The 6,841-nt window shown below is 36.5% G+C and overlaps 1 long non-coding RNA gene across 1 annotated transcript; it reads left to right on the top strand.

Moving 5' to 3' along the window:
* Positions 1-824: 824 nt before the first annotated feature.
* LOC126702652 (uncharacterized) lies at positions 825-2,289 on the top strand. The gene is made up of 2 exons (XR_007647811.1): positions 825-854; positions 1,965-2,289. It is a non-coding gene; the product is annotated as an uncharacterized LOC126702652 (long non-coding RNA).
* Positions 2,290-6,841: the final 4,552 nt, after the last annotated feature.

The following is a 6,841-nucleotide window of genomic DNA, read 5'->3' as shown; positions in this document are numbered from 1 at the left end:
GTTTCACATTCCTCTCCCACTCCAGTATAAATACCCCTTTAACCCACGATTGAAAGAGAGCTTCCAGAGAGAATTTTGAGAGAGAAACCCTAAAGAAAAACAAGATTGTTTCACACACAATCCCTACCTTAGAGTCTCATCATATTCCTCAACTCTCTTCCTCTCCATTGTAAAATCCTTGAGAGGCATTATACCAAACCTGATTCTCACCATCATCATCTTTGTGAGACAGTCGTTTTGGAGTTCTGGGAAGCAGTTAGGAAGGAGCCAATCTTCATTGGTTGATGCTATGGTTTAGTAGCGGAATCCGAGAAGCTAGAAAAGAAAAAGGTTCGGCGCAACCTCGTTGGAGCAAGAAGCTTGGAGGGCTTAGGTGCACTGGGTAGATTAGGTTTGGAGGGTCTATTGCTGTCCTTGTATCCCAACTGTATTTTCTAGTGGATTGATTACCGCTTGGAGGGCGGCGGAGAGGTTTTTCGCCGAGGTCTTCGGTTTCCTCTTCGATAACACATCGCGTGTTGTCTTTGTGTTTGCATCTTCCTTCCTCTCTATCTTTGCCTTTATATTATTTGCTGTGATTTTATTTTGTTATGGCTTAGATAGTATTTAACCTATTTCACATTATAGCATATGTTAAGTTTCCGCACACTTGTTGTTTGACATAATGCTTGTGTTGGTTAAGTTAATTTTTGGGGGTCTAAACGTTCAAAAGTGTTTTGTACACGTTTTTGAACTTTCAAATGTTATTCTTCCACAAGGCAACGTGAGGCTTGAGCTGAAGAGAGGCTTCCACCTATAGGTTTTCTTGTACTTTTACTGCCCTATATTTCTTTCATGGAGCTTGTTTTTCACCGGTAAAACTAAATTAGAAGGCAGCACCTTTTTTGTTAAATTTATATTGTTTGGCATGTACGTTTAGCTATCAAAGATCAAAGCTTATGTTGTTTATTTGTGTGTGTGTGTGTGAACAAACAAGAGAGAGGGATGGAGAGCCTTTTTTATTTTTCACTCCCCTGTTGTGTGTAGACCTCCATATTTAGATGCAATTATGCAAATGTATATTAAATATGTCTCCAAAAAGTGCTAGAGCTACAATCAATTTCTTTTGCAAGCTAAATATTCATGCATCATACAATGAAGGAGAAAATATGACATACATGCATAGAATATATGTATCATTACACTTATAATGTATGGGTCTCATACAACTATAGAGTTCATACACTATGAGCTAGGTTTATACATCGTTAAAGGAATGATGCATAATAAATGCATGAGATAATTATTGCAATCAATTAGATGTCTTCAAACTAACTTTTAAGTCTCCAGCCTCCACAAGAAGATTAGATTGAGATCAATGAATAGTGTATAATGAAACAAACATTTATAAACTGCACCACTCCAATATTTATTAAGAACGTTTCTTCTTGATGAATAATACTCCTTTGTTCCCATTTTGGATTTTTCATTTTATACTTCATCCAACATAACTTGTCATATATTCTTTTCTCATTCCTTATAAAATAATCGGTGTTTAAAATAGCAAGGAAAAAAATCATTGTCACATGACAACTTGTAATTGTTGGAGTATATAAAATGAAATACCTAAAATGGGACAGAAAATTTCCATTCCTTTTGGATGTCTATCACATCTATATTTCGTTACAATCGATGTATGGTGATATATCGTGTGATTCCTAAATCTTAACTAATAAACCAGCTAGGTAGAGAACAACTTTACAACCACAATTGTAGTGGAATATTATGAAGTAAAATAAGATCGATGTCTTTTTGACTTCCCATCTAACTGTATGTACGATATTTTATTTTCTTAATATGTTGTGATAAGTTCTTTGATATAACAATCATGTGGAAATATGGAGAACCTTTTTTGAGTTTGGTATCAATTTCTTTTTTTATTTTTTTAAATATGTTTGTGATAAGTTTTTTAATGTGACAATCAGGTGAAAATATGGAAAAGTTAACTTACATAAGAGATGAGGAAAAATTATATGAAGCTATCACTATAAAACATGGACGAGGGCTAATATGGAGAAGGAAGACTATTCCGAAGAATGCTGAACCACCACCACCAGGTCCTCCAAGGAACAAAGGCCAAAACCCCTAGCTAGTACGCAAATACCAATGTCAAAAGAGAATATTGCATATTGGTATTTTGGTTCACTTGTAAGATTCCAATAATCTCTAGAAAATTGACTTGTTATTTGTGTAATAACACATTATGAGAATGAAGATTAGGGTTGGTTGAACCCTAGGCCACTTAGTCAATGGGCTAAGATCCTAAATAGAAGAAGGCGACCTATATGATAGGCCAAGAATGTATTAACCTCTTGTGATAGATTAATCAATTAATTAGTCAAGTTGATTAATTAATCAGATTAACATACAATATGCGTGACAGCACAAACAAATCACCAATTAAACTAAACATGCAGCGAAAATTAAATTGACACGGTGATTTGTTTACGAATGGGGAAAACCTACACGGTAAAAACCCTACTGGGTGATTTTAAAGTCACCACTCCCGAGAATTCATTATTATCAAAACAAGCGGTTACAAGTAATGGAATCCTAGTACCTTATACCAACTTACAGTTGAACCCTTACCCCAATGCCTAATTGGACTTGTTCTGTAGTGACAATCTCTCATTTTAATGCACGGCTTCCAGTACGTGACTAACCAATTGTGCAGATCTCACTAGCTAATTCATTTTTAACATCATTGTTTTCAGTTTCAATATTATTAGTAGTGTTGGGCTTTGTGGAGCCTAGTTTTGTTTGATCCGGTTTGACGACCCGACCCGACCTGAATAATATTGCGTGGTTTTTAATGGGAGATTTACTGAGGCTTAGTCCATGGAGCGGAGGCTTGGGGGTTGGTTGCCGTGTTTTCATCATGAGCAATAATTTTAGCCGCATCTTGTATTTTTTTCTTCTTCCCTGATAATAGTGAAATCCCTGCAACTCCGTGGACGTAGGCAAATTGCCGAACCACGTAAATATTGTCTTATGCGTTTGATTGCTTTCTTTGGCATGTGTTTTCTCTATTTTTTTTTTTTTTTTTTGTTTCTCACAGGTTGGGATTTTGATTAAATTCCCTACAACTAGGAGAAACAAAAACAGTAGTACTAGTAGAAGCAATACTAGGAGAAAAGAAATCATACCCTAAACTGGTTCGATCAGAAGCCGATTTCTGAAGATTGAGCATCTCATCGAGCTTAGCACTTGAAGTCCCTTTCAACTGAGCTTTGACTTGGAACAGTTTTGCCTTAAGATTTTTGGTCTTCTCAGCCAAGAAATTATTCTCAAATCTCAGTGCTCAATAATCTGATTGGCTTCATCAAACTTTGTAGAGATTTCTTCTCGTTCAAGCTCCACATCACTAAGTTTCTTGGTGGCCAACCTATACAACTTCTCATGCTTTTCTGATACCTTGTATAACTTTGCATAGGCTGTGTGAATGTCATCTTGTTCATCTATCTTCTCAATCTTAGACTCCACCAATTCTTCCTCTTCATCCACATCTTCAACAATCCCTTCAGTAGGATCTACGGTGGCAGTGAAGACATTTAGGATTCCATCATCCTCATTATCGGAGTCATCCTCAGGCTCAGTGTCACTCAAGGTAGCAGCAAGTGCCTTGCTTTTTCCAATGGTCTTGAGATAAGTAGGGCATTCTTGTTTCATGTGACCAAAGCCTTGACACCTAAAGCACTTTGGTCTTGAGGGAACAGTGTACTGACCGCCATCCCTAACATCCTTCTTCCCTTTGTCTCGGCTCTTAGACTAAGAAGAACTCGACTGTCTACGGTCCTTGTCGAAGCCCTTTGCATTGGCATTCTTCATAAACTTATTGAATTGCCTGGTGACGTAGGACTTCATCTTAGAATCTTCATCATCAGAAGACTTATCAGTATTACTGCTCTTGGCTTTCAAAACCATGCTCTTGCTCTTGCTTGATTTCCCTATCCTCATCAAACCTAACTCATAGGTCTGCAGATTTCCAACCAGCTCAGTTAAAGGAATTTTGTCAATGTCCTTTGATTCCTCAATGACAGTGATCTTGGCATGGAATCTCTCGGGTAGAGATCTGAGCACCTTTCTCACAATTTTGGGTTCAGGAATGGTTTCCCAAGATTAAAAGATGAGTTCACTATGTCCTTGAGCTTGGCATAGAACTCATCAAACGACTCATCCTCCTCCATCTTGATCTCTTCAAAGCTTGTAGTGAGCCTCTGAAACTTTGAATCCTTGATAGCCTTGGTTCCTTCATAGGTTGTTTGGAGGATGGTCCATGCTTCCTTTGCAGTTTCAATGGAGGATATCTTCTTGAACTCCTCATTCGTGACTGTATTGAATAGAGCATTCAACGCCCTGCTATTGAAGTTTGCTGCCTTGATCTTAGCATCATCCCAGTCGGTCGGGCGTTTTTGTAGGCTTGGACTAGCCTATTTCCACAACTTGCCACACTTTCTCTTCTAAAGACTGCAAGAAAACTCTCATGCGTACTTTCCAGTATGCATAGTTAGTGCCATCAAATAAAGGAGGTATAATAAGAGACTGTCCTTTATCCATGACAAACAGGGGTCAATGGATTACACAACAAAGATTAACCCTAATCAGAGTGTGCCTGCTCTGATATCACTTGATAGGCCAAAAATGTATTGACCCCTTGTGATAGATTAATCAATTAATTAGCCAAGTTGATTAATTAATCAGATTAACATACAATATGCGTGACAACACAAACAAATCGCCAATTAAACTAAATATGCAGTGGAAATTAAATTGACACGGTGATTTGTTTACGAATGGGGAAAACCTACACGGCAAAAACTCCCACCGGGTGATTTTAAGGTCACCACTCCTGAGAATCCACTATTATCAAAACAAGCAGTTACAAGTAAAGGAATCCCAGTACCTTATACCAACCTACAGTTGAACCCTTACCCCAATACCCAATTGGACTTGTTCTGTAGTGACAATCTCTCCTTTCAATGCACAGCTCCTAGTACGTGACTACCAATTGCGCGGATCCCATAACGCGACTTGATCACCAACTTGAGAATAATGTTGGTTGTAAAGTTCTTCTGTTCATCATACGATGAAGATCATGAAGTTGCTTGGTCACAAAACCCTATGGTGTACAAACACAACAACTTCTTCAAGAGAAAGAAGAATTAGGGCAAACTAGGTTTCCGGTTACACTCTTTCTTTACACTGTGGAATTGTGCTCTTGTGCAACTACTGTAACCTTTTACGACCCTCAAAATAATCCTTATATATGTTTAGGTTTGTGAGAAAAGAAAGCCCAAACATACATTCACGGATTGAATGAAAATAAGCTTGAAAAATTGAACTTCATAAACCTTGATAGATAGCCATCTATCGAGCTAGCTGTTGAGCCACGGGCTTCAGCAGCTTTTAAATCTCGATAGATGCTAGCTGTTGAGTTTTAAAATCCTGCACTTTCTAACTTGATTCTTGGACAGACTTGCATGGCTTTAACACTTGAACTTGAAACCTTGTTTCTTGAAACATTAAACTAATCCTAGATCTACCCAATTATAAGTAAAGTACGTTTTGTCAAAGGATTAGCTAATTACATAAAATGTTGACATATGTTCCTAACATTGAATCACATATGTCCTAACACTATATAATAACATTGATGATTAATTCAGTTGCTGCATAAAGAGCTAAAAGAGAAACACAAGTGAGAGTACTTGTGGTTGCTGTGAATCCAAGAAAGAAGTAGTCCGTGGACTCGGAGCTGTCACGTGGTCGTGGTAGTAAGTTTCCTACTCGAGGTAGTAATAGGATGTTAGTGGTCTAAGTCGCTATTGTGTAAACTTCAATTCTTTCATAGTGGATCTGTTTTACCTTGAGGATAACTAGGTTAAATCCTCCTCAGGTCTTTTACCGGTTTAGTTTTCCTAGGTCATCATATCTTTGTGTTATTTATTTTCCGCTGCTTTATATGATATGATATTTTTGTGTTCACCTAGATCTGAATAATTTGACTAAGTAATCACTTGGCTAATTAATTAGGTTAATTTGCTTGTGTTTTAAGGGGTCTAAAAACCTACACATAGAATATATGTAGCATTACTCTTACAATGTATGAGTCTTATACAACTATAGAGTTCTTGCACTATGAGGTTTATACATAGTTAAAGGAATGATGCGTAATAGATGCATGAGATAATTATTGTAATCAATTAGATGTCTTCAAACTAACTTTTAAGTCACTAGCCTCCATATAGAAGATTAGATTGAGATCAATGAATGGTATATATAATGAAGCAAACATTTATAAATTGCACCACTCCAATATTCATTAAGAAATTTTTTCATGATGAATAAAACTCCTTTGTTCCCATTTTGGATTTTCATTTTATACTTCATCCAATATAACTTGTCACATATTCTTTTTTCTATAATTGGTGTTTAAAATAGTGGGGAAAAAAAAAAACCACAAACACATGACAACTTGTAATTGTTGGAGTATAAAATGAAATACCTAAAATGGGACAGAAAATTTCCTTTCCTTTTGGATATATCAATTCAACCTCTACAATTCATTACAATCGATGTATGCTGATATATCGTGGGATCCCTAAATCTTAACTAATCAACCTGCAGCGAGGTAGAGAACAACTTTACAACCACAAATATAGTGGAATATTATGAAGTAAAATAAGATCGATGTCTTTTTTTTACTTCCCATCTAACTGTATGTATGATCTTTTAAGTTTGGTATCAATTTACTTTTTATTTTCTTAATATGTTGTGATAAGTTCTTTGATGTAACAATCAT

Source organism: Quercus robur, chromosome 10 (genome assembly GCF_932294415.1).
Source record: "Quercus robur chromosome 10, dhQueRobu3.1, whole genome shotgun sequence".
In the NCBI taxonomy this organism is placed as follows: domain Eukaryota; kingdom Viridiplantae; phylum Streptophyta; class Magnoliopsida; order Fagales; family Fagaceae; genus Quercus; species Quercus robur.
This window is presented reverse-complemented; position numbering and strand designations above follow the sequence as displayed.